At 45.2% G+C, this 26,170-nt stretch overlaps 1 protein-coding gene across 2 annotated transcripts in view; it reads right to left on the reverse strand.

Annotated features, from left to right (window-relative positions):
* Positions 1-307: 307 nt before the first annotated feature.
* The window catches only part of LOC147432044 (uncharacterized), a 30,836-nt gene continuing 4,973 nt past the window's right edge, over positions 308-26,170 (reverse strand). The window contains exon 2 of one of the 2 annotated variants that reach the window (XM_086491856.1): positions 308-1,371. The gene's annotated coding sequence lies outside the window, so the exon portion shown is untranslated. The remainder of the gene's footprint in view (positions 1,372-26,170) is intronic. The other variant, XM_086491855.1, reaches the window with a different exon arrangement.

Consider the following 26,170-nt stretch of genomic DNA (forward strand, 5'->3'; position numbering starts at 1 on the left):
TTAAACAAGCTCTTAGCAACATGCTCTATACAAGGCTCCATGCAGCAAAAACAGCATTTGAAGGCGTGGTTCACAAGTTCACAGTAATCTCTACTCATTCCTGAATCACTTTATTCCTTCTAGTTTAAGAAGGCTCCAGGCAAATACATGCAGCACTTGCAGGGTCAACCTCAAGCTAAATTCCAAGCTGTCTCAGGGTAGACTTTTACCATCACAACAATTAAGAAGCATACACGATGGAGAAGAAGAACATTTTGTCCAAACCTACAGCAAAATAACAACAATGGGACTGTGAACCCCCCCCCCCCCCCCCCCCCAATTGCTCACAAGCACATACAACAGTTCCTCCTACCATGTGGATGATTTCCCAAATGTCTCTCAACGGAACCAGGTCATGACAAACCAGATAGTGGCCCATCACCAGCATGGTGATTTCCATGCCTAAGCGAAGAGCAGAGACAGTCATTTGTGACATGTACAGGTCTTTCTTTCAAGCTACAGAGGACATGTCAAGTCTATGATACACAAATCAAGATGTGAGTCAATGAACTATTTTTTATGTGAATAAGCGAACATTCTTCCTTCAAAGAGCCCACCCACCAAGAGCCGTCCTAAACAGCCATATAAACACATAGAACACGCATAAGAGAGGACATCAAGCTTACCTATCACCGATCCAATTCAGGCTCAACCCTGAGCCCAGGAGCTCTCAGCTAACAGATGACAGCAAGAACTGGGGGTCCTACAAGCACCAGCCCACCCGCACCCATGCCATATGGTCCATAAGGACCCCTACCGGCGCACAAAGATCCATATGCATCAGTGCGCGCGCCAAAAGATCCAAAAGCACCCCTGGCTGCCATATTTGAAAAAGCTGGTCTCCTGCCCAAAAGCCGGGGAAAGGGGACATCTCATGTCGCATGCCTGGCAAATGCCCCATGTTCATCAAATGTTGCTGCACTTGTTTCTGAATCTCCCGTTATCTGTCTTTGACTAGGTGGAGAATAGGATCCCTTCTTGTTGCTAGACGACTTTGCTTTTACCTTCATCTTGGTCTTTGACTTGGGGCTTACCAAAGCCTTTCATTGCCGAAAAACCCTATTCATGGCTGAGCCTTCATGTGCTTTGCATAACAAGGATCCTGGGAATAAGTAAGCGTTCCATGAGAAATCAAACTTCCTCCTGCCTCACTCTGTCCCGAGCCTCTGCAAGATTAGGTTGTGCCTCCGGCTCTGTTGTAAGACCGCCCTTGTCACCTTCCTCCCTTTGTGTCGACTTCAACTTCCTTATCTTCTTTAACTTCCACTTCCTCTTCCACATACTTGTACTCTTCCTTAGAGCATGAGCTCCTGCTATGTCCATGGTCAGCTGCTGTAAAGAAAGGATCAGACTCTTGGTAGAAGAAGAATCGATTATCTCTGATACCACTATGACCGGCAAGTCACTGACAAGATAGTGAAGAGACAACACCACCACAAACGGAACTAACAAAGCAAATACTTGACCTTGAAAGAGAACTGGAAACTGGAGACAAGACATAGTTACCCGGAACAGGAACGGGAACAGGAGGGTCCGGAACGGGACGGGAATGGGGAGGAGGGGGGGGGGGGGGGACGGTCGACTAAAATAAGGCTTGAATTACCTCCATTCAGCGTAGTTGCAAATCGACTCCTAAACAACCCCAAAATTGCCCTCAAACCGTTTCAAATATGTCTTCCAAACAGCCCCAAAGTTGCAACCCCAAATGCCTACTTTTGCCCATTCTGCCTGCATTTCGACGTTCCGCCTCATATTCCGCCCCGTTCCCCCAGTTCTGGAACACAATTCCGGTTACACCTGGTTCCGGAACGGCGTTCCGTTCCTGACTCCGTTTCGGGAACGGGACTTGTCCGGAACGCCGTTTCGGAATGTTTGGGCTGCATTGCCACCATTCCCTGTTACAGTTGAAGACATAGTAGAGGCACAGAACCAAACATAGAACTTTAAGCATGATAAATATACGAAGTGATCACTCGCTAGTAATCGCTACTCACTTACAGTGAGTAACATTTTAGTGCTAAGCCACAGCTCTATACAAAACTTTGAATGCAGATTCTTGAACCAAGATTCAACTCAAGTTACAATCAAGACCTGGGCCTCACCTCAAAAATTTAAAAAACTCCAACATACAAGCTACTAACAAGTAACAGCTTGGAGGCTTAAAAGACCAAGCAGCTGCAATTGATAAAACCTAATGGATCATCACATCATACATGAGCCGTGACGAAACCAGCATGATCCAAAGACCAAAACCATCAAGAACAAAAAGTCACAACTGATGAAGGAAAAAACACATGTGTTTCCTCCAGGACTGCCGCCCTTGCTTGCCGGTAAACATTCTTGAGGTGGTTGCTCTTGGGGCTACTTCCTTTCCCTTGAGCCGGCCCCTTCGGAAATTGTTCCATAAGCCTTCCCCCGTGGGCTGTGACATTTATGGCATGGATGTAGGTTATTGAGAGGGCTACCACGGAAGCGCATTTTGCAATGCGCTTCATCATCCCTCTGCCCATGCGCATGCATAACTGCTTGCAATCACCTTGATGTTCCTGGGCTGCTCCCGAAAGAGATGGCACCATTAAGGAAAAGGGCTGGCAGCTCTCTAGAATATTGGCATCCCCCTAAGCCAAACCAGGCACTCTCCATCTCCAATCTCTGTCATCAATCAGCAAAACGACCATACTGCAATAGAATTGTGGAAAATCAGCCCTCAGCAACATGCCAACAAAGAGTGCTGCTATGTCCTTGAGGTGACACACCGCAGCTATCAAGGACAACCTACCCTCAAGGTTCCACAGATGGCAACGGAGGGCTAAAACAAGCAACCATCAGACTACAGTAGCATGAACTTGAACACACAAGAATCTGATTTAGAGAACCTCACCACTGTCCCCCACAACCGTATTGTGTGTCTCTTCTCTTGCTTGGTATCCCATACCACCCTATGCAAGAGTGGAGAGGGCATGTCCAGGCTGGCCCATCAGAGTCCTATAAACTATCACTTTGATGACATGTCAACTGGAAAGGCACTAGACATTAAAAGCCGGACCTAATAAGTGCTGATGTGGCAATTTATGGTGACCTGCCCACAACACGCACCGTAAATCACGGAACACATAGACAGCAAGTGTTGCTAAATTGGCTTTATCTGACAAAAAAATAATTCTAAATGAATTATTGGATTTATAAGTGAGAGGGTTTTCTCGCTTGGAACACCAGGAAAAATAAGTCTAAATGAATTATTGGAATTTAAAGTGAGAGGGTTTTTCTCACTAGAGAGACATCCGAGTACAGAATATTCCTAGTGCGTCATTCAGAGTAATGACAGGAGCACTGTGAAAAGGAATATCTGTAAGGCCACCAAGAACGGGTACTTCTGATGTGTCACATCGGATGGGTGACAGGGTGCATCGGGAAGAAGTATCCAACCATCTGGGAACGGACATCTCTAATGCGTCATAGATGATAGGATGGGTGACATAGAGCATGGCAAAGGAGATTGTACCGTAAGTTCGGAAGGAAAGGACTAGGTGATGGATATTCCTGATGCGTCACAAGGTGGGTGACAGATGCATCGAAAAGGGAATATCCATAGTCAGGAGAAAATTCCCAACTGTGTTAGAATTGTGCACAAGGAAGAGCAAGCACTTAAATGAAGATGGGTTCAGAGGAAACTTTGAGGAAATACAATTGCTTCCTGAGAAAGCAGGTTGCTTTTCGGGAGTCTATGTCTATGTCTGCATTGCAACTGTGCATGTGATTGCATCCAGGGACGCTTGGGAAGTGCTGTGAAAGCATTGTTTTTAACTCATAAGGTTTTATTGAGTTTTTGGGCAGATTCAATTTTAAAAGTGACCGGCCAGCCACTTAATAAGTGGATAGCCGATCTCTAGCGCTTAGTTGTTCTTGTCGTGGCCAGGGAGATATAAAAGCATCACACGCACTCTCTCAAAGGAGTTGCAAGTTTCAGCAAGAGGAGACTCTGCCGCCAAAAGACGCAAGAGATCGGGAGACTACGAAGCACGGAGATCGCTTTTCCTGCGCAAAGAGCGAGAGGTATCATTTGTGGATTCACCATACAAATTGTTGTCCCGTGTTTGTGTATGGTTGCATGTGTACTGAGGGAGTAGGAGCAGGAGAAGGCATGAGCCTCTGCAGGAGAAAAGCGCTCTGAGGAACTAGAGCAGATCAACCCAAGGGTTTCGTACACGAGTTTGGGAAGTAGATCCACGGATCCAAGAGTGGTAGACTCTCGAGATGTGATCCAGAAGTTGAAATTCCCAAAGGGAAGGACTTTGTGTCCAGAAAAGCAGAGTTATTTTACAGGACGAGGACTCTAGAAACCGAGTCGGAAGAGAGTTGCAGGGATGCTATAACCTCAGTCTGGAAGGTGAAATCCAAAGGTGAGAACCTTGGTTCTCGAGGATTCGGAATAGAAGTTCCTGGGAATAGGGTTTTGCCCTAGGAATAGGAAGCCGAGGCTTCCAAGAACCATCAAGTCTTATTCTAGAACGAACGTGGTAATACGTTTGGTTCAAGTGCTTGTATAGACTTCTCCTTAGTAATATAGATACTATTTTACCACGTTCGGTTCAAGTGCTTGTATAGACTTCTCCTTAGTAATATAGATACTATTAGGGGGGGGGACCAACCCATCTTTTGGTCCCCAGTACTATGTCGATCTTCTCACTCTCGCTCTCTCTCTATTTCTCTCTATATATCCTCTAGCTTCAGTATTAAGTAATAAATTCTATTTATCCGAGTATATTTTATATTGCTATGCGCTCCCGTTTGTGACAATGGTATCAGAGCATGGTCTCCTCTCTTTCTCTGTAAAGGACGACGACTCTGGGAAGATACAGGAAGAAGCCATGACAAGCCAAGAGAGAAGTAAGCATATGGAACCCTAAGCCCTACAGGAAAAGCTAACAAAGTTGGAAAATTTTCTCTCTGCAAGAAGTCGACACAAGACTTGGGATTCTTTGAGAAGGCGACAAGAGCATGATGCTCAAGAACCTAGAGATTCCAAGGAGCGGAATGCTCAAGATCCTTCAGAATGCATTTATGAACATCAATCCATAACCATAGCCAAGAAATCCCGTCATTCTGGGAATGACATGAAGAAGGTCTCTAGACCTAGGAACACTTTAGTCAAAGTTTGATACTTTTGACGAAAGGGAAGATGCCCCGAAAGCTACCGCTTTAATTCGACACTTTGTAGTTGCCTTTGCAAATGGCAATTGCTCGGAAGCGTCAAAGGTGAGGCATGTGACCAAACACCTGTGGCTATCCAAAGAAAGTTTGGAGTAAGGGAATTCAAACTAACTCCTGAGATTTTGAACAGAAGACCCTCGAACTTTAAGTAAGAGGGCACGTCTTTGATCAAAGTTATATCTTTGAGGAACTCATAACTGCGTATTGCTTTTATGCAAGAGATATGCATGTGTCTAACTAGGACAATCACTCTCGAGTATTTATGAGAGTCGGATCAAGTTGGAACAGTTCTATGAGATTAACTGGTTTGCTAACCATCCAGAAGGTCAATAATTGATCTGGTATTCGGTAGTTATACCACAGATTACCTGCTATTGCGGGTAGGACATTATGAAGGAACCATTCCGAGTTTTCAAGAAAAGAAGAGCTTTTATCAAGCTAGAGTACCTTATGAACCAACACCCCCTACCCGGTAAGGAAAGACATGGTAGTGCTTTTCGCACAAGTGAATGAACACTCTCTTTATGAGGGAAGGAGCAAGAGCCGGCTACAGCATGTGCCCGTGGAATTCGAGATTTGAAATCCCACTTTCTCTGATGAGCAGATTTGCTCTAGAACCAAGTCGAGGAATCATCTGGTTGAGCATCTTCGCTCTAAGGATCTTACGAAGGGAAGGTAATTTCCCAGGTTCACCGAAACTCTAACACAGCTTAAGAATTATCTACACCTTTGGGTACATGGATAACACACGAAGATGCAGACCTCTGCCAAGGTGGGTTATCTACCAGTCGAATTTTTTTTTGCTGAACGGAATGAGATGAACCAACTTCCTTTTCAGGAACTGGACGGGAGTTTGGTATACTCTCTTGAGCGCCTTTTTGTGGGCAAGGATAATCCGACACGAGAATCTCTATTTGAGATGTGTTCGGTAGAAGGAATTTGAGTTTCTCTACAGAGAAGAGGTTTTCTGATGGTCGTTGATCATTGAGTATGCTATGTGCTTTTACCATTACAATAGCAAATTTTGGTTGCGGTATATGTTTCTTCATGAGCAGGTCAAGTAGCATTTACACGCTGCTGGAATAAATTCGAACTATTATCTTCGTAAGAGTATAATTCGCCAACCGTTTCAAAATGGGAAGAATAGAACATCATTGAGATCTAAAGCGGGTTCCCCCTTAAGTGGGCCCAGTTTGAACTTATGTTCACAGAATGGTCTGGCTAGAATTTTATCTGCCTAAGATTTTGTGAGCTGTCCTAGATGCTTGCTAAGTAAAATTCTTGATGATTTCTGCAAGAAATAGACGCAAGTAGGCGTAAAGAAAACACTACAAGTGGTGACAGGAGGAAAAACGCGGAAAGACGTGCGGCAATGCACAAGGGATCTTCGGAACAGAACAATTGGCCTACCCAAAACAAACGCCCGGAACAAGAACCTTCTTTAATGTGATCGCAGACTCTGTTTGTGAAAGAAAGACATCGAGATTAATGCTCTATGGTTTGGGCATTCCCTATGTGGGAGGACATAAGAGGTTTAATACCCCCTGGACTAACAGCGTAGGATTACGCACAAGGACAGATACCTAGATTGATTTCCAGGAGGATTATTCTTCTCGGGGTTGAGAAGGCGAAAGTGAGTTAACAGATTTTCGGATGAGGAAACTACCGATCTGTTGGAAAGACGCGAATGACGAGTTCTTACATGGCTCGTAAGTTTGATGATTGGTGAAGGATATCCTCAAGGGACTAGAGGAAGGACATGAACCGGTAAGGTAAGTATTGAATTATTGAATTTTTGAATTTCTGTTTAATTTAATTTTTAAGTTCTCTTTTGAGAAAGGACTAGCTCAACTCACCATCGAGCAAAATTTTGAAATTTTCCGCTCCCCGGCAGTTCAGTTGGATCTCTACAGTTGAGGATAATTGTTTATAAGTGAAAGGGATGTTGCTAAATTGGCTTTATCTGACAGAACATAATTCTAAATGAATTATAAAATTTATATAAGTGAGAGGGTTTTCTCGCTTGGAACACCGGGAAAAATAATTCAAAATAAATTAATGGAATTTTAAGTAAGAGGGTTTTTCTCACTGGAGACATCCCGAGTACAAAGTATTCCTAGTGCGTCATTCAGAGTAATGACAGGAGCACTGTGAAAAGGAATATCTGTAAGGCCACCCAAAATGGGTACTTCTAATGTGTCACATCGGATGGGTGACAAGGAACATCGGGAAGAAGTATCCAACCATTCGGGAATGGACATCTTTGATGCGTCATAGGATGGGTGACATAGAGCATCGTGAAGGAGATTGTACCGTGAGTTCGTTAGGAAAGGACTAGGTGATGGGTATTCCTGATCCGTCTCACAAGGTGAGTGATGGGTGCATCAGAAAGGATTCATCCATAGTCAAGAGGAAATTCCCAACTGTGTTAGAATTGTGCACAAAGAAGAGCAAGCACTTGAATGAAGATGGTTCACAGAAAACTTTGAGGACATACAATTGCTTTCTGAGAAAGCAGGTTGCTTTTCGGGAAAGCAGATGCTTTCCCGTGAGGAAGTCTATGTTTGCATTGCAACTATGCATGTGATTGCATCCAGGGACGCTTGGGAAGTGCTGTGAAAGCATTGTTTTTAACTTATAAGGTTTTATTGAGTTTTTGGGCAGATTCATACCATTTTTAAACGTGACCGGCCAGCCAATTAATAAGTGGACACCCCCTTGGAAAATAAAGCAACAACAACCAGTTTGGCGAAGAGCCAAGAAAATAAAAAATTAAAAAATCTGTCGCGATCTCTACGCGGGCAGCAAGCGCTCAGCTGTTCTTGCCGTGGCCAAGGAGATATAAAAGCATCACACGCCCTCTCTCAGAGAAAGTTGCCAACGTCAACAAGAGGAGACTCTGCCGCCGGAAGACGCAAGAGATCACGATACTACAAAGCACGTAGGTCGCTTTTCCCACGCAAAGAGCGAGAGGTATCAATTGTGGATTCGTCATACGATTGTTGTCCCGTGTTTGTGTATGTTTGTAGGTGTACTACCTCTTCACGAGGGAGTAGGAGCAGGAGAAGGCATGAGCCTCTGCAAGAGAAAAGCACTCTGAGGAACTAGAGGCAGATCAGCCCAAGGGTTTCGTACCCAAGTTTGGGAAGTAGATCCACGGATTCAAGAGTGGTAGACTCTCAAGATGTGATCCGGAACTTGAAATTCCCGAGGGAAGGACTTCGTGTCCAGGAAAGCAGAGTTATTCTACAAGAAGAGGACTCTGGAAACCGAGTCGGAAGAGAGTTGCAAGGATGCTATTACCTCAGTCTGGAAGGTGAAATCCAGAGGTGAGAACCTTGGTTCTCGAGGATTCGGAATAAGGAGCAGACGTTCCTTTGAATAGGGTTTTGCCCTAGGAATAGGAAGCCGAGGCTTTCAGGAACCACCAAGTCTTATTCTAGAACCAATGTGGCAATACATTCGGTTCAAATACTTGTATAGACTTCTCCTCAGCAATAAAGATACTATTACGGGGGGGGGGGGGGGGACCAGCCCATCTTCTGGTCCCCAGTACTGTGTCGATCGTTTCACTCTCTATCTCTCTCGCTCTCTCTATTTCTCTCTATATATCCTCTAGCTTCAGTATTAAGTGAGAAATTCTATTTATCTGAGTATATTTTATATTGCTATGCGCTCCCGTTTGTGACAGCAAGTACGAAATTTTTGGCCGGTTTTTGCAGAGCACATGTAAAGCTTTTGGAGGCACCCATGTTTAGGGCACCTTGTACCATAGTGTGAGTAGAGAGTGAGTCTAGCGGATGGTTGCAGATTGCAGAGTACTCTGTATGCACGAGGCCGTGGCAAACACTAGCCTTAGTTGTTGGTTTCTTTCCCTTGATTTTTATTTAATTTATTGGGGTGGGGGCCTCTTTTTGAAGTCACAAATGGTCGGACATTGTATGGCCAGTATGAAATGGCCGACGGCCAAGAGTTTTACCCCACTTGGGAAGGCCTCGTCGCCATGAGTTGATCGGGCCAGTTGGCACTAAAATCCGAGCAGTAAAAGTATGTCTAGGCTCAGTTCAAAGTCATTTAGGCCCCGCGCGACACTAATAAGCTGGTGGGTACTAGGAAATTAACTCAACACTTATAAGTAGGAAATTAACTCAAAAGAGGCAAAGGGGACACCACATTAAAAATGCCAGACTCACTAGCTGGGAGGGGGGCACCCAAATCGATTTGGGGCCGATTAGAGCTGCTCTCTCTCATTGTGAGCCTATAGTGTGGGTGTGAGTAGTGGGTGCAGGTCTTACAGCTTTAACAGAAAGCTTGCCTTCTCTCTTGTTCTATGTAGCACGATGATTCCGCTCTCGTGCACCTCTCTCCCCCTTTGAATACAGAATCGTAATGCCCAGCTCAAGGGCTTTCCATCTGTATGTACAGTTGTGTGGGTTCATGTCCGTATGCTGTGAGGCAAGAGCCTCTTGTCCAGGTATTGAATTAGATAATTGTTAAACCCCCTGCAGGTACAGGTGAACTCGGAGAGATTTCACGCGAGAAATCTCCTCCGATTCTAAGGGCAAGTAGCCCTACAGGTGCGGGAGTATGAGGGCTTGCTACGGGTGCAACCGGAACGCGAAACAAAGCCCGAAACAGGAAATTGCAGCCTGCTATGTATTTTTGCAGGTTTAGGGTTTTGACCCTAATTGATCCCTAATACCCCCTAGAGCTCCAGGGAAGCGAGGGGAGCATCGTACAGGTGATCTAGAGCATTTTCAGGGCAGAAATCAGAGAATTCAGCATGCTGCAGATTCTCGCCAGGTTAGGGAATATGCTCGGATACGCCGGGAAAGTCACCCTTTGCTTGGGAATTTTGTCTGTGAAGCCTCCTACTACGGTTATGCTGCTAAAATCGGGCCAAAATAGGTCATTTTCAGCCCGATAAAGGCGGGACGGCTCGTAGGAATTTGCAAGTTTTCTTCCAAGATAAATAGGAATAAAGAAATACCGAAAGGGGCGCCAGTCTTTGGGGCCTATAGGGTGTCGATGTCTACTTGAAAGCACTCTAGCTGCCAAGCCGTGTTTTTGTTTCAAGTGTTAATTCCAGTCACAGGATTATTCGTGAAATTTCACTGTGTCGTAAAGTTCCAGTGAAGTTATCACTAAAAAGATCGGGTAGTCTACCGCCCAACGGGCCGGTTTCATGGTTCCTTTGCCGGGACAAAAATCACTTTTTCCTTAAAGAGTGAGCCTTGGTTGAATTTCGACAAAGACACAGAGCACAGCAACTTAGAATTACATTATGGCTGACAGAGCGAATGACACCAGAGAAGAGGGTTCCTCTTCGCAGGACAGGCAGGTTTGTTCCTACAATGTTCGAGGTTGGCGAGAGCTCATGGCCACCCCTGTCTCTGTACCTTTTGCTGATGTGAATGCTCCACAAGGTCAAGGGTTTATGACTAGTCAACTTGAAGACGATGCGTTCAGGACGTAGTTAGTTGCCGCCGTGAATGTGTTTACTAGATTGGTGCAGAACCCCAGGTTGGCGAGAGCTCATGGCCACCCTTGTTTGTACCTTTTGCTGATGTGAATGCCACAAGGTCAAGGGTTTATGACTAGGCAACTTGAAGACGACGCGTTCAGAATGTAGTTAGTTGCCCCTGTGAATGTGTTTACTAGATTGGTGCAAAACCCCAGGTTTATGGAGTTTCTGCAAGGTCCACCAATGTCACAGTAGGCAAGGAAACATACACAGCCTATTGAGCCCGTTGAGACTCAAGCCCAGGTTCCTAATGCATCCCAGCAGGGCAGGGAGCACTCACATGTTACGGAGTCAGTTGGGGCTCCAAGAAAAGTTCCTTCTGTCCACGAGCACATGGTTAGGACGCCTATTCCACAAGCTTTACCAGTTCAGCTAGCCGGCTACTTTTCAGAGTCCGTATGTTGCATTAAATGGACAGGGAACCTGTTTCCACGCTATGCAACAAGTTTTTCCACCACCCATGGTACATTTAAGTATTTCGGGGGTGGATCTGTGTTTAAGAGCATGGCTGGTTATGCGCCTGGAAACCAGCAATATATGCCAGGAACAATCTTTGGGGGTATGCAAGGCATGATGCCAAACCCCATGTATGGTAACATTGGCGTGCAGCAAGGGTTCCAGTGCAATCAGGGCTGCCACAAGGCAATTTTGGCATGGCTGGTTTTCCGACTAGCACCAAAATATGGCACCGGTGACTCAGAATGTCAATGGCCGAGGGGCGCCGATGATCCCTATTATAGTGCCTATGTTGCAGATGTAACAAACTTGGACACCCCAAGTCAAGATTCTACCGCGATACAGCAAAGATTCACTTCAAAACAGTTCACAATTCACAATTAGGTCGACACGACCCGGCGTAGTTCCGTGCCAAGAGTATTGGCCCCAAAGACTGGCGCCCCTTTTGGTATTTCTTTTTGTATTAATCTGTGTTCAAAGTAAAAGAGAGTGAGTAGGTGCTCACTCTCAGACTTTGCGTCCAGATGCTCTGAGAAGTGAGGCCTTGCCCACTTATTTATTGATACAAGGGATGCCCAAAAGCAGAGCCCCAAGAGCAATAGTTTAAAAGCTTCTTAAAATAAAGCAATAAGCCCAAAAGCTGCCAGTAAATTTCAGACAGCCCAAAAAAAGCAGCCTCCGTAATTTGCGGAGATCCGTACACTGCCATGTCAGCCTGTCAACACGTTTTGCACCGCTTTTTCCGGGATTTTCCGACCCAACCTGCCACGTGTCACTGTCCGGGCAGTGTGTGTGTGTCCGGGTCTGCTTCCACGTCGCCCATTTGTGACATACCCCCCTCTTGAAAGCATTGTAATCGCCCTCAATTACCCCTGCAAAATAGACAGAGGCCATAAACTGTCTTAGCAGACACTGACTGTTAGTATCAACGCACTAGGCACAACACATCTAGCACATGTACCAATCGACTGTCACATCATACGACATCACAGGACATCACATAACAAATCACATTCAAAAATCATTCCAAATCTCAAACCATGATTAATTGGCAACGTATTTAGCAACGCATCTAGGCCCAGTCAATACCTCACAGAAGCCCGATTAACTAATCCTTATTGCAATCATGTCTATAGAGAATTATGAGACCGAAATGCTACAATCATTTCGTCTATTGGTTCCTACACTCAAACAAGTCAAGTACAAATCAATCAGTATCATATTCATTTTCGGGAATTCCAATTCATAAAGTCATTTAGCAGAATACTGTGAGCCCAGTAGTATCCCTGAAACCCAAAGGGACATCACTGACTCTAAATCAAAATCGGGGTAAACCGTTGACAAAGGAGCGGAGCGACTCCCCTCTTGTGCAAAACCGCTGCACTAGATTTGCCCATGCTGAAGTCGAGGTTCTATCAGAGTAGACTATGCTAAACCGAATGCTTCGAGGTAAAGGTTCTGCTAGGTCCTTCTCCTCCATCCACTTCGCATCCAATGCAAGATAGTTCTTGAATTTAACCAAGAAGCGCCTAATCACTTTACCTTAATCTTTCTATCTTTATGGAAAAAGCCGCTCCTTTCCCTTTTTCTTTCTCAGGCATGCCTTCTCAAAACGGAAGAGCACACAATCGTCCTCCTTTAATTTCAAATCGTGACGATATAGATCTGCTGCCTTCTTGTGTCTTTCCTGAGATTTCGCTAAAGCCTCCCGGACCTCGGCAAAAGCAGTGTCCAAGTCCCTCGTGTACATGTCGGCTTCAAAATTCTTATCTTTCGTGCTTAGGAAGGGTGGAACCTTCGTAGCACCTTCAATAATCTCAAATGGCGCCTTCCCCGTCAAAGAGTGGATTGTGTTATTGCAAGCAAATTCCACGAAAGGGCGAAAACTTTTCCCATTGAGTCTTTTGATCAGAAATGTAAGACTTCAATAAATCCAGTACGACTGAATTTGCAATCTTAGATTGCCCATCTATTTGTGGGTGGAAAGATGCCAAGAACTGCAACCGTGCACCAATGTTCTCCCAAATAGCCTTCCAAAAAAAACTCGTGAATCAAGGATCTCTTTCTGAGACTATTGTCTCAGGCATGCCATGTAATCTGAATATCTGGGCAATGAACAGTCTCGCTAAATGATCCGGCTTGACTGTCTTGTTCACTGGAATGAAATGAGCCTGCTTGCTAAATCTGTCGATAACAGATACCATCGTGCCCACTCTTTGTCTTTGGGAGATCAAAAATGAAATCCATAGCAATACTTTCCCAAGGGCGGGTGGGAATGGGTAAAGGCTGTAACAATCCTGCTTTATGCCTGTCAAACTTGACTTTTTGGCATACCAAGCAACTGTGTACAAAGTCGTCCACGTCCTTCTTGAGTCTCAACCAAAAGAAGTAACGCTCCACACCCTTCAAGGTGGTGTCAATGTTGTGATGACCAGGCAAAGGTAGACAGTGGCATTCGGTTCCTTTTCCCTCAACGGCTGTGTAACGCACATCATCGTTTTCTTCATCAAGTAGCCATCCCGTATGGAATATCCCGCTACTACCTCCCCATTCTGTATTCGAGTGAATACAGCAGAAAAATCTAGATCTGTGGCGTATTGATCGACCATGTCCCCGAAGCTTCTATGATGAATCGCGGAAATAGCCAACACTAACGGCTTCCGGGACAAAGCATCCGCCATCAAGTTCTTCTGCCTCTGAACGTGGACAATCTAGAATGAAATTGTGACAAGATGTTAGCCCACCGCATCTGCTTTTTCGAAAACTGCTTCTATGACAAGAAGTAGCGTAAACTCTGATGATCAGTGAAGACAGTAAAATCGGCTCCGTAGGTAATGTCACCACTGAGTAAGAGAATGGATAACCGCCAAAAGCTCTTTGTCATGAATCTGTGCTGTCAATTCCAGCCTTGAAAACAATCGGCTCTCATAGGCAATGACATGGCCTTCTTGCATTAAGACCGCATCCAGACTACGACCATAAGCATCACAATATACTTCGAATACTTTTGCAAATCTGGCAAAGTCAAAACTAATCCTGTAGTCAATTTCTCTTTCAAAGTCTGAAAGACGGTCACCACGAAAAAGGGACTCCTTTCTGTGTGAGAATGTGCAAAGGGGAAGCAACCTCTGCAAACTTTCTAATGAACCGCCGGTAGTAAGAACATAAGCCCAAGAAGCTTCTCACTTCATGAACATTCTTCAAACCAACATTCTTCAAACCGGGCCAATCACGTATAGTCTCAATCTTGGCCGGGTCCATCTGTACTCCTGCTATACTGAGACGATGTGTCCCAAAAAGTGTATCTCCGGTAAGCAAAATTCACTCTTCTTGGCATTGATTACTAACTTGTGATCTCGCAATGCCTGAAAGACTTGTAGCAAATTGGGTCTATGTTCTGCCTCATCCTTGGAGAAGACTATAATGTAATCAAAGAAAGTGCCAACAAAAGATCTATACTCTCCAAAAATCCTATCCATCATTCGGTTGAAAGTTGTTGGAGGATTGGTAAGGCCAAAGGCATCATATAAATCGAAGCTCATTCGAAAGGCCGTCTTGTAGACATCTCTCGGCGCGATTCAAATTTGATGATGCTGAAACAAGAGGATCCCTAAGGTTGGTCAAGAATATCATCGATCCTCAGAATCGCAAATCTGTTCTTGATGGTGATTTTATTGAGAGCTCTATAATCAATGCACATTCTCCAAGATCCGTCTTTCTTCAAAACCAACAGCACCGGAGAGCAATAGGGTGAAGTGCTCGGCTGGATAAGACCCTTTTCCAAGAGGTCTTTCACTTAGTTCATAATCTCTTCATTCTCGGCTTGGCTCACACAGTAAGGTGGCCGGTTCGATGGTATGCTTCCAGGTATCAGATCAATAGTATGATCCTCAGGACGAGATGGTGGCATTGGTCTCAGAAAAGCAATCGGCATGAGCGTGGAGAAAATCTTGGCGTCATTTATCAAGGTCAAAACATATTCGACCTTCAATCATCATTCAGTTCTGTCCAAAAAATCGAGTAAAGAAACTGAATTTCATCAAGTACAATCTCTTTGCCCTTCATTTGTCAAAGTCGCTTTCTCAACCCGATAGTCAACCACGGTGTTGTTCTTGTGGTACCAAGGGATTTCGAGGAGGACGTCACAACCTCCCAAGGGCATTACGTAGAAGTCCTCGTACCCTAAACACCCCTGACATTGCAAACAAAGTTTGCCAATGACGACATCCCATCCGGGTGCCGCTAGAACTGTCTCCGCCTGTGGCCTCAACTTGTCGGGCGTAATCCCAAATCAAGCCACCAATTCAAGTGAAAATAAGTTGGCCTTGGCTCCTCCATCAAAAAAAAATAAGGGCTTCCTAATCGTTCACTTTGCCATAAGTGCGGCTTGTACTTTTGTTCGTCTGATTCGGTTCAAGCCCCACGCAAGGTCTGCTTTCGTCTGCCTTTTCTGCCACGTTCCTCTGCTGCTCTAAAACTCTCTGGCCTATCTTCAGTCTGTTCTTGTTGTGCCTTTTTGGGCACTTTGCGGAGATGTGTCCAAATTCCCTGCAACCAAAACACTTCCCCTCTTTGAGATAGATAGCCCTTTCTCTAAGAGTCTGTCGAAGACGTGTATCTTTCGTTTCTTTGTCCTGGTAACTCTTTCTCTTTCTACTTTCATTGTGAGAGGTCTGTTGAGTTCTCTGAGTCAAGATCTCATCAGTAGGGTAAGTCAAATTTTTTGAACGTATCGCAACACCCTGTTTCGCAAGACCCATCAATTCTTGAATAGAATTCGACTTTTGTTCCAAGCAGTAGGCTCGGATCTCTGTAGGGAGTTTGCAGCAAAACTGCTCAATCTGTTCCTTAAAAGAGACCTTCATAAATGAAGAGGTTGGTAGAAAAGAGTTCCAAAATCTCTCGCAATAAGCGTCCAAAGAATCTTCCTTGGTCATCCGAAGATGATTCCAAGCAGCCCGTGGGGCGGTAGGCTTTGGCTTTCACCTGAAATTCTTTACATTAGACACACGCACAAAGCACTTTGCAAAGGTAACCTGCGACGGTAATGAACACTTAAGCACACACACATGGCTTGGAAGCTAGACTGCTCCGAGAAGACACCGACAACCTGTAGGCCCCAAAATTGGCGCCGCTTTTGGTATTTCTTTATTCTTTAAGAGGGTATTTACAAAGAAGAGTCCTGGGAATTCTTTGCCTGTATCTAGCTAGATACCACCTGTTCTGGCAAAATTTTGGCAGCATAACAACCCCAAAACTTGCCCGAAACCAATTCCCCTGTTCGAACTCACTTCCATTGGCATAAACCCTCTGATTTCTGCCCAAAAACAGTAAATTCAACTCGCTATATTTACTGGTTTTTGCCCTGTTTTCAGCCCTAAACAATCCCTGAACTGTCCTCTTTCAGTGGGGCATTGTTCCCAATGGTTCTGGCAGTCAAAATACAGCGCATAACCAACGCTGAAATCGCACCTGTACGGTGAGGTTATCACCCTCACCGGTGCCTGCTTTTGGAGTAGCAATTAGCTACTCCTGTTCCTCCTCAGAGAGGCTCTTGCCTCAGCAAAAACGCATATAACCACACAGCTGTACATGAGTCAAATGAAGAGCCCTCTTATGGGGCATCACATTACTACACGTAGGGAAGAGAGAGAGCAGTGTGAGGGGTGCAGCACATGACTTCTCGCACCACACTGTACATGAGAGGGAAAGCTTGCAGTCAATAGCTCTTAACCTGTGATGACAGACTGCAAATGAGCTCTCTCCCAGCTAGAAATCGAGCGCCCAAGTTTCTGCATGAGAAAACTGCACCAGAACGCGCCACTTGGCACATTTACAAGCATTTTCTCGTTTCGGGGTTGCCGCTTAAAAATTTCCCGACTGGTTGCCTAGTTGACTTTGTAGCAGAGTTCTAAAATGTTCCCCTTGTCATTCCGCAGGTAATGACGCGAACAGATTTCATAGCCCAAAATAGCAGTTCCCTAATTTTTAGGAGATACTTCCGTTCGGCTCTCACTGGTCTTCTGACCATCTATCCCCATTGGAACCACATCCAAAAATGCAATGTGGCCAGACTGTCCGGTACTTTCTTTTAGTGACCCCACCTTGGCTTTATGCCTTTATTGAGTTCACTTCCTAGTATCCACCAACTGGCTAAGTGCGACGGGGGGACCTACATGATCTTGAATTGAGCCTAGACATCCTCTTACTATACGAATTCCAGTGCCGACCAATATCCCATCTGCAGGTGAAACTATCATGCACAATGGCCATACAATGTCCGACCATTTGCAACTTCAAAAAGAGGGTCTCAAAAATAAAACAAAAATCATTGGAAAGAAACCAACAACTAAGGTTAGCAGTTGCTACGTCCTCGTGACATAGTTAACAGTTGCCACGTCCTCATGACATACCCCCCTCTTGAAACGCAAACGTCCTCGATTGCATACCATAAATACATGCCACTGATGATCTTGTGTTGTTAGCAATCTTTTATCATCGCATGTATCCGCAAGAAAGGTCGTAACACATAGATACAAATGACTTAATGAGACCTTCATACTTTTGTCATTTCTATCTATTACACTGAATTCATATGTACATTTGATGTGCTAGCCCTATCATTACCCCTCCTTTGCACACGTTGGGTTGGGACATAAATAGGTTGTAACCCAAAGGCTTCAAGGTAAAGCTGCAATACATTTGGTGACTCTGACAATTCATGCTCTTCCATCCACTTTGCATCCATAGGCGGATAGTTCTTGAACTTCACCGAGTAGCGTCTTGCAACATGTCCTTTAACTTTTCTGTCTTTATGTGCCAAAACTTGCTCAGGTACCAGGATCTCATCAAGTTCTTCAACTTCTAGCTAATCCTCATCTAGCATATCTTCCGGCACATCACCCATGAAGGGTCTTAGAAGACTCACGTGAAACGCATTATGAATCTTCCACGCATCAGGCAATTTCAGCCTATAAGCCATATCGCTGATCTTGTCAGGGACTTGTAAAGGCCCATAGTAACGCATGCTGAGCTTAGGAAACAGCCGTTCCTTGCCTTTCATCTTCTTTAACCTTGCCTTCTCGAACCTTAACAGAACCTAGTCACCAAGTGATAACAATTCACGACGGTGACGATCGACAGCCCTTTTCTGCTTTGCCCGAGTCTTCTCCAAGGCAACTTTAATTTTCTTATACATTTCATCCATGTTTTCAACATATCGATCTGCCTCAAAGATCTTGTCCTTTGTATGCAAAATGGAAGGAACTTTTTTGCCGCCTTCAACCAGCTCAAAAGGTGCCTTGCCAGTCGCCGAATGCACCGTATTATCGTACGCATAGGCAAATTGTCACGAGGCCGTGGCAACTATTAACTATGTCACGAGGACGTGGCAATTGCTAACCTTAGTTGTTAGTTTCTTTCCAATAATTTTGTTTTATTTTTGAGACCCTCTTTTTGAAGTTGCAAATGGTCGGACATTGTATGGCCAATGTGAACGGTAGTTTCATCCGCAAGACAGGAAGTTGGTCGGCACTGGAATTCGTATAGTAAGAGGATGTCTAGGCTCAATGCAAGGTCGTGTAGGTCCCCCCGTCGCACTTAGCAAGTTGGTGGACACTAGGAAGTGAACTCAAAAAAGGCATAAAGTCAAGGTGGGATCACCAACACAAAGTATCTGACAGTTGGGCCACATTGCACTTTTGGATGCGGTCCCAATGAGGATAGATGGTCAGATGACCAATGGGAGCCCAACGGAAGCATCTCCTTCCCTAATTTTAGGCCGTGAAATGTGTTCACATCATTACCTTCGGTATGACAAGGGAAAATTTCTACAACTCTGCTGCGAAGTCAACTGGGCAACCAGTCGGGAGATTTTTAGGCGGCAACCCCGAAACGGGAAAATGCCTGTAAATGCGCCAAGTGGCACATTTCTGTGCACTTTCCTCTTGCATCAAGAAGTGGCGCTGAATTTGTAGCTGGGGGAGTCATTTTTCAGCTTTTGTCACACGTTAAGAACTATGGAGTGCTTTCTTTCCCTCTCATGTACAGTGTGGTGCTAGGAGTGATGCCCTGCACACTACACACTGATCTCTTTCCCCCCTACGTGCAGTTATATGATGCCCCACAAGAGGGCTCTTCATTTGATTGATGTACAAAAACTGCACTGACATGATGATGTGGCAGGCTGTACGGATTTCCGCGTTTTGTGTTGACCGCTGTACGGATTTCCGTGATTTACGCTGGCAGCTTTTTGGCATTGCTTTTGGACCAGGAGCTTTTGAGTTTGAAGGCTTTTCATGTAAAACTGTTTTTGGGGCCTAGGGCCTTTAAATATGAGGCTAGGGCTCATTCTCTGGCATGCTTCCTGGAGAAGGTGCAAAGTCTCGAGTACGGGCTTGTACTGTGTTGATGCAATATAAAGAAATACCGAAAAAGGCGCCAAGATTTAGGGCCAATAATCTCTGGGGTGGAATTCCGCCACTCCGTGTCGCATATCGTCTCTCTCTCTCTCTCTCTCTCTCTCTCTCTCTCTCTCTCTCTCTCTCTCTCTCTCTCAGTTCAGTTGTTATTGAAGTGCTAAAAGTCTGTTCAGTCTGTTCTTTTTCTATTGGCACGTGGTGCCCGTCTTGTAACAGTGGTATCAGAGCATCAGGCGTGTGCTTTTCTGAAAGCATACCGGTCCTACAAAAGAGCAGACAGAGCTATTGGAATTTTACTTGAAGTATCTTGGGCTCCCGACCCCGGGCTCACTCCCACCCTTACTTCATCGCACATCGGGCGCGCTCCCGTCTCCATCGCTCTGTCTTACAGGGCATAAACCATAAAGAACCCCCAAGACTTGGAATTCATGGATTCAGCAGAATATTTGCAGTTTTTGCTCAACGAACTTCACGACATTCTTTCGCAGCATCCTCAACAGAATCTTCTGATGTTGCAAAGTTTTCAACGATTTTTGAACTACATGTTACCTCCTCTGATGCCCCAGGTGGTACCTCCTACTCCAACATCAAAAAGTACGATAGCTTCCAACCGGCAACCTTCCAGCCGTCTGTTCCGATCGGGGGAGCTTTCAGGAATATGGTACAGCCATCTGACCCTGATCCAATACAACCGCCTTTGCCACCGTCAGTGCCCCCACCTCCACCACCACCAGGCTACAGTGGTTGGAGCCCATATGGATACCCTTATTATCCATACGTGGGATATGCGCCTAACCAACCCAAAGATTTCAAAGATGGCAGCACGACAGTCAAATTTTTCACTTTTTCTGGGGTGAAAGATCGCAAGAAAGCATTGCAGTTCCTACACCACTTCGACAACATCTATGCTTTAGGGAACTATACAGAAGAATCCAAGATTTCTCGAGCAGCGGGATTTCTTAAAGATAATGCTGGATTTCTTAAAGATAATGCTATGCAATGGTGGAGTTCAATCGTGACACAACCGCATGCTCGAAGGACCTCGCAAGCTTTCAAGAAAGTTTTTGCACGTAGTTACATGACTTCTATGTTTGAAGTCCGGATTTTGGCAGAGTGGGGCAACTTGAAAATGCTTGCCACCGAAACCATGGACGAATATAACCAAAGGTTTCATGACATGTACCTTCCAGTGTCCTTCTTTAGGTCTATTCCCTTGGAGGCCCAATGCGAGCGATACACCATTGGACTACCATCACCATTGCAGGAATATTGTCTATCCAAGCAAGTCTCCACCATGCAAGAACTTATAGACCATGCCGCATTCGGCTACAAACTGATGAAGAGAAAGCTAGAGTTTACCACAAAAGAATCTCCGGCCACTAACCACAACTCTCGCCAACAAAGAACAAATTCTCGAGAGTCTCGTGAAAGTCAACCACAAAGGCCTTGTTTGACACCTCAACAACGAGACACCTTACTACAAGAAGGCCGATGTTTTGGGTATTTTTAAACAGGACATAACTATTTTGGTTGTCCCCAACGCACTGACAGACCCGTGGAGCCGACTCCCGCGTCGACAGTCGACAGAACCCCAGGACCATCTCCAGCCAAAAAAGCTAAACCGGCTATTGGATTAGTACCTGACATTTATGGCATACGCCTTGAAAGTACAAATGAATTGTGTCGAGCATATGGCAAAGTCAATGGCTTCAAAGCCCTTATTTTCTTTGACCCCAGAGCTACAGAGAACTTCATCCATCCAAAATTCTTTAAGCAGATGCACTTTGATTATGATGCAGAGGGTGGAGAAATTGAAGCTGAGCTAGCCACGGCGCAAACTCAGAAAGTGGTACCGCTCATTGGTGCTCTTCCAGTGACTATTCAAGATTCTCATGGAAAAGCTGATTTCCACATCATGAAGTTGGGCAATTGTGACATTCTATTAGGCATGCCTTGGCATGACAAGAATGATGCGACTCTCCAGGTTCGGAACCGAACCATCACCGTGATGCAGAAGGGCAAGCCAGTCGTCCTCAAAGTTCGGTTGTCCAAACAAAAAGTAGAGGATTAGGTTACACATCAGCAGCAAGAATGAGAACAAAGGGAAGATTCATAGGTGCAAGATTATGGGAAGCCATGGAGGAGGCCCATGCATTCGAACAACGCAAAAGGGCACCCGAGACTAGTGTCTTTCGAGGGAGAAGGAGTAGCAACCGGGGAAGAGGGCAAGGAGCACTAGCAGCAATTGAGGGAGGGGGTAGGAAAGTAGTAGTAGGCCAAGGGAGCAGTAATTATCACCCTTTTGTATACATTTTGAAAGAAACAATACAGTGTGTAAATTTTTGAGTCAATGAAAAGTGTACATTTTTGAAACAATGTTTAAGCGGCACAAAATCTCTTTGTATTGGTCATTTTGGAGTGTACATCTTGGATCCTGAATAAACTCTCTAGTTGTTTTATAGTTAGATACTTTTGAACTTTGTTTGAGAAAGTATTGTTTGAAACTTGTTTGAAATGGATGGTATCTGTTTTGAACTTGTCTTAATGGCGATTTGAAATGTTTGACTCTTGTTTTAATACTGATTTCAATGGTTGGTGATTTTACTCCCGGGTGGGGGTGAGAAATGATGTTTGAGAATGCTTCTTCATACTCATGGCCCGGACCCTTGTGGTTATTTGTGGGGGGAGTATTGAATGATTGAAAAGTGTTGTTACTCATGGCCCGGACTTACATGGTTATTTACGAGGGGAGTATTAAGAACTCTCAGTAGTGGTTACTCTCAGACCTCCAAACGATGCAGGCTGCCGTCTGGGGGGTGTTTGGTTGTAAAAGGTCTCTATATCTCATGGCCCGGATCTTTTCAGGTTATTTGCGGGAGGAGTGATGAGGAAGTCGTTGAACAGCTCATGGCCCGGACCTGGATGGTTATTTGTGGGGGGAGTGTTCATCGACGGCTTTATGTTTCTATGTCTTGTGACATGCATATGTAAGCATTTGTGTTACATTGTGATGTGCCAACTACTGAGTATTCCTAATTGGATGAGATTGCCTGGGTATGTAATTTTAGTGCATCAAGACACCCGTGGAAGATCAGTACGGTCTGGGTGTGATGGCTAATTTTACTACGCCGGAATATCAAGAGTTCGGATTTGGACGAAAGGAGAAGCTAACTCCTTGATCAAAAGAGCCGAAAGGAGAAGCTAACTCCTTAACAAAAAGAGAAAACTCAATGTCGCTCGGAATGACCCTTGTAAATCTGTTGACGTGTCAAAGCACTGAAGAATGGAGCCAACTTACAGAAGCCCACGGAGGGGCATAAACCCTAAGAAGAACAAGTAACAGAAGAAGAAGTCCTACCAACCTATGGGGACCCCGTCCGATGGGGCCCCAAGTGACATAACGGATTAAAATAAAGCAGGACCCGCACACACATACAAACTGATGACATGGCAGATTTCCAAAAACTGCGCTCACATGATGAGGTGGCAAGCTGTACGGATTTCCACGTTTTGCGTTGACTGCTGTACGGATTTCCGTGATTTATGCCGGCAGCTTTTTGGCATTGCTTTTGGACCACGAGCTTTTGAGTTTGAAGGCTTTTCATGTAAAACTGCTTTTGGGGCCTAGGGCCTTTAGATATAAGGCTAGGGCTCATTCTCTGGCATGCTTCCCGGAGAAGGTGCAGAGTCTCGAGTACCGCCTTGTACTGTGTTGATACAATATAAAGAAATACCGAAAGGGGCGCCAAGGTTTGGGGCCAATACTCTTTGGGGTGGAATTCCGCCACTCCGTGTCGCATGTCGTCTCTCTCTCTTAGTTCAGTTATTATTGAAGTGCTAAAACTTAAAAGTCTGTTCAGTCTATTCTTTGGCACGTGGTGCCCGTCACAATTTGATGACGTGTCAAAGCCCTGAAGAAGGGAGACAACTTGCAGATGTGGACCGAGGGGCCTAAACCCTAAGTGAAGAGGCAGAGTAGCAGGAAATAAAGCAGGGCTCAAGAACTTGCGAGGCAGGCTGATTGACGTGGTAGATTTTTTAAAATTGCGCTAGCATGATGACGTGGCAAGCTGTACGGATTTTCGTGTTTGCGCTGGCTGATGACGTGGCAACTATACAAATATCGGTAAATTACGCTGGCAGCTTTTTGGCATTGCTTTTGCACCAGATGCTTTTGAGTTTGAAGGATTTTCACTGTAAACTGCTTTTGGGACCTAGGGCCTTTAAATATGAGGTTAGGGCTCATTCTAAGGGGCGCCAAGGTTTGGGGCCAATACTCTCTACGGTGGAATTCCGCCACTCCGTGTTGCATGTCGTCTCTCTCTTTCAGTTCAGTTGTTATTGAAGTGCTAAAAGTCTGTTCAGTCTGTTCTTTTCTATTGGCACGTGGTGACCATTTTGTGACAGTGCCCATCTTGTGACAGTCACAAACTGGTGACGCAGGCTGGAAGCAACGTACAGGGCCGTAAAATGCGGAGACAGGCTGACGTGGCAGTCTCAAATTTCACGTTGACAGTGTTTACGTGGCCTGCCGTACGGATTTCGCTTTTTACACTGACAGTGTACGGAAATCCCTGGATTTGCACTGAGTTGCTTTTGGACTCAGTTGCTTTATTTTTGGAGAAGCTTTTGATTACTGCTTTTGGGGCTCTGCTTTTGGGCATCCCTTGTAACCAATAAATAAGTGGGCAGGGCCTCACTTCCCAAAGCATTTGGACGCAGAGTCTAAGAGTGAGCACCCTCCCACTCTCTTGTACTTTGAACACAGATTAATACAAAAGGAAATACCAAAAGGGGCGCCAGTCTTTAGGGCCAATATCTCTAGGCACGGAACTACGCCGGGCCGTGTCGAATCAAGTGTGAATTGTAAACTGTTTTGAAGTGAATCTCTACTGTGTCGCGGTAGAATCTTGACTTGGAGTGTCTAGGTTTGTTACACTTTTCCATCTGTATGTACAGTGTGTGAAAAAATGTGCGTATGCCGAGGCAAGAGCCTCTTGTCTAGGTATTGAATTAGCTAATTGCTAATCCCCCGCACATACACGTGAACTCGGAGAAATTTCAAGCAAGAAATCTCCTCCGATTCAAAGGACAAGTAGTCCTACGGGTGCGGGAGTACGAGGGCTTGCTACGGGTGCAACCGGCAAGCGAAACAGAGCCGAAACAGGAAATTACAGCCTGCTGTGTATTTTTGCAGGTCTAGGGTTTTAACCCTGATTAATCCCTAATACCCCCTAGAGCTTCGAGGAAGGAGGGAATCATCGTACGGGTGATCTAGAGCATTTTCGGGGCAGAAATCAGAGAATTCAGAGTGCTGCAGATTTTCGCCAGGTTTGGGAAAGTGCTCGGATGCACCGGGAAAGTCGCCCTTTGCTTGGGAATTTTGTCTATGAAGCCTCCTACTGCGGTTATTGTCACGAGGACGTGGCAACTGCTAACCTTAGTCGTTGGTTTCTTTCCAATGATTTTTGTTTAATTTTTGAGACCCTCTTTTTGAAGTTGCAAATGGTCCGACATTGTATGGCCAATGTGAACGGTAGTTTCACCCGCAAATGGATAGTGGTCGGCACTGGAATTTGTACAGTAAGAGGATGGCTAGGCTCAGAGCAAGATCATGTAGGTCCCCCCGTCGCACTTAGCAAGTTGGTGGATACTAGGAAGTGAACTCAATAAAGGCATAAAGTCAAGGTGGGATCACCAACAGAAAGTATCCGACAGTTGGGCCACATTGCACTTTTGGATGCGGTCCCAATGAGGATAGATGGTCAGATGACCAGTGGGAGCCCAACGGAAACATCTCCTAAAAATTAGGGAACTGCTATTTTGGGCCGTGAAATGTGTTCGCGTCATTACCTTTGGTATGACAAGGGGAACATTTTATTACTCTGCTGCAAAGTCAATTGATGCACCAGTTGAGAGATTTTTAAGCAGGAAGCCCAATGCGGGGAAATTGCATGTATGAGTGCCAAGTGGCACTTTTTGGTCAATTTACCAAGTTTGGGAGAAGAGAATCCGTAACTGACTTTCTGGAGCAGTTTTGGAGGCTGATAACTGTGATTTTCAGCCATTTCTCTCCATTTTTGAGCTTCCCATGACTTTACCTAAGACTAAGGAGCTCATTTTCAACATTGGAAGGCATCAGATGCGTGTTTACAGGGCTGTTTTGCTGCGTTTTTCAGCGATACGCAGGTTTTGGCAGCCATGGAAATCTTCCCCTTTTTGCATCTATTTGTTCACAGATGCATTACAGGTCAAGGACAGAAGAGGGGACGCTCGATTTATGCTGGGGGGATGCTTCATTGAGAGCCTGTCACAGGTTAAGAGCTATGGAGTGCTTCCTTTCCATTCTATATACAGTGTGGTGCCAGGAGTGATGCCCTGCACGCTACACACTGCTCTCCCCTACGTGCAGTTATGTGATGCCCCACAAGAGGGCTCTTCATTTGACTGATGTACAGCTATGTGGGTTCATGCTTTTGTGCTGAGGCAAGAGCCTCCTTGAGCAAGAACAGGGGTAGCT

Source organism: Adiantum capillus-veneris, chromosome 20, assembly GCF_014529385.1.
Source record: "Adiantum capillus-veneris isolate H3 chromosome 20, ASM1452938v2, whole genome shotgun sequence".
In the NCBI taxonomy this organism is placed as follows: domain Eukaryota; kingdom Viridiplantae; phylum Streptophyta; class Polypodiopsida; order Polypodiales; family Pteridaceae; genus Adiantum; species Adiantum capillus-veneris.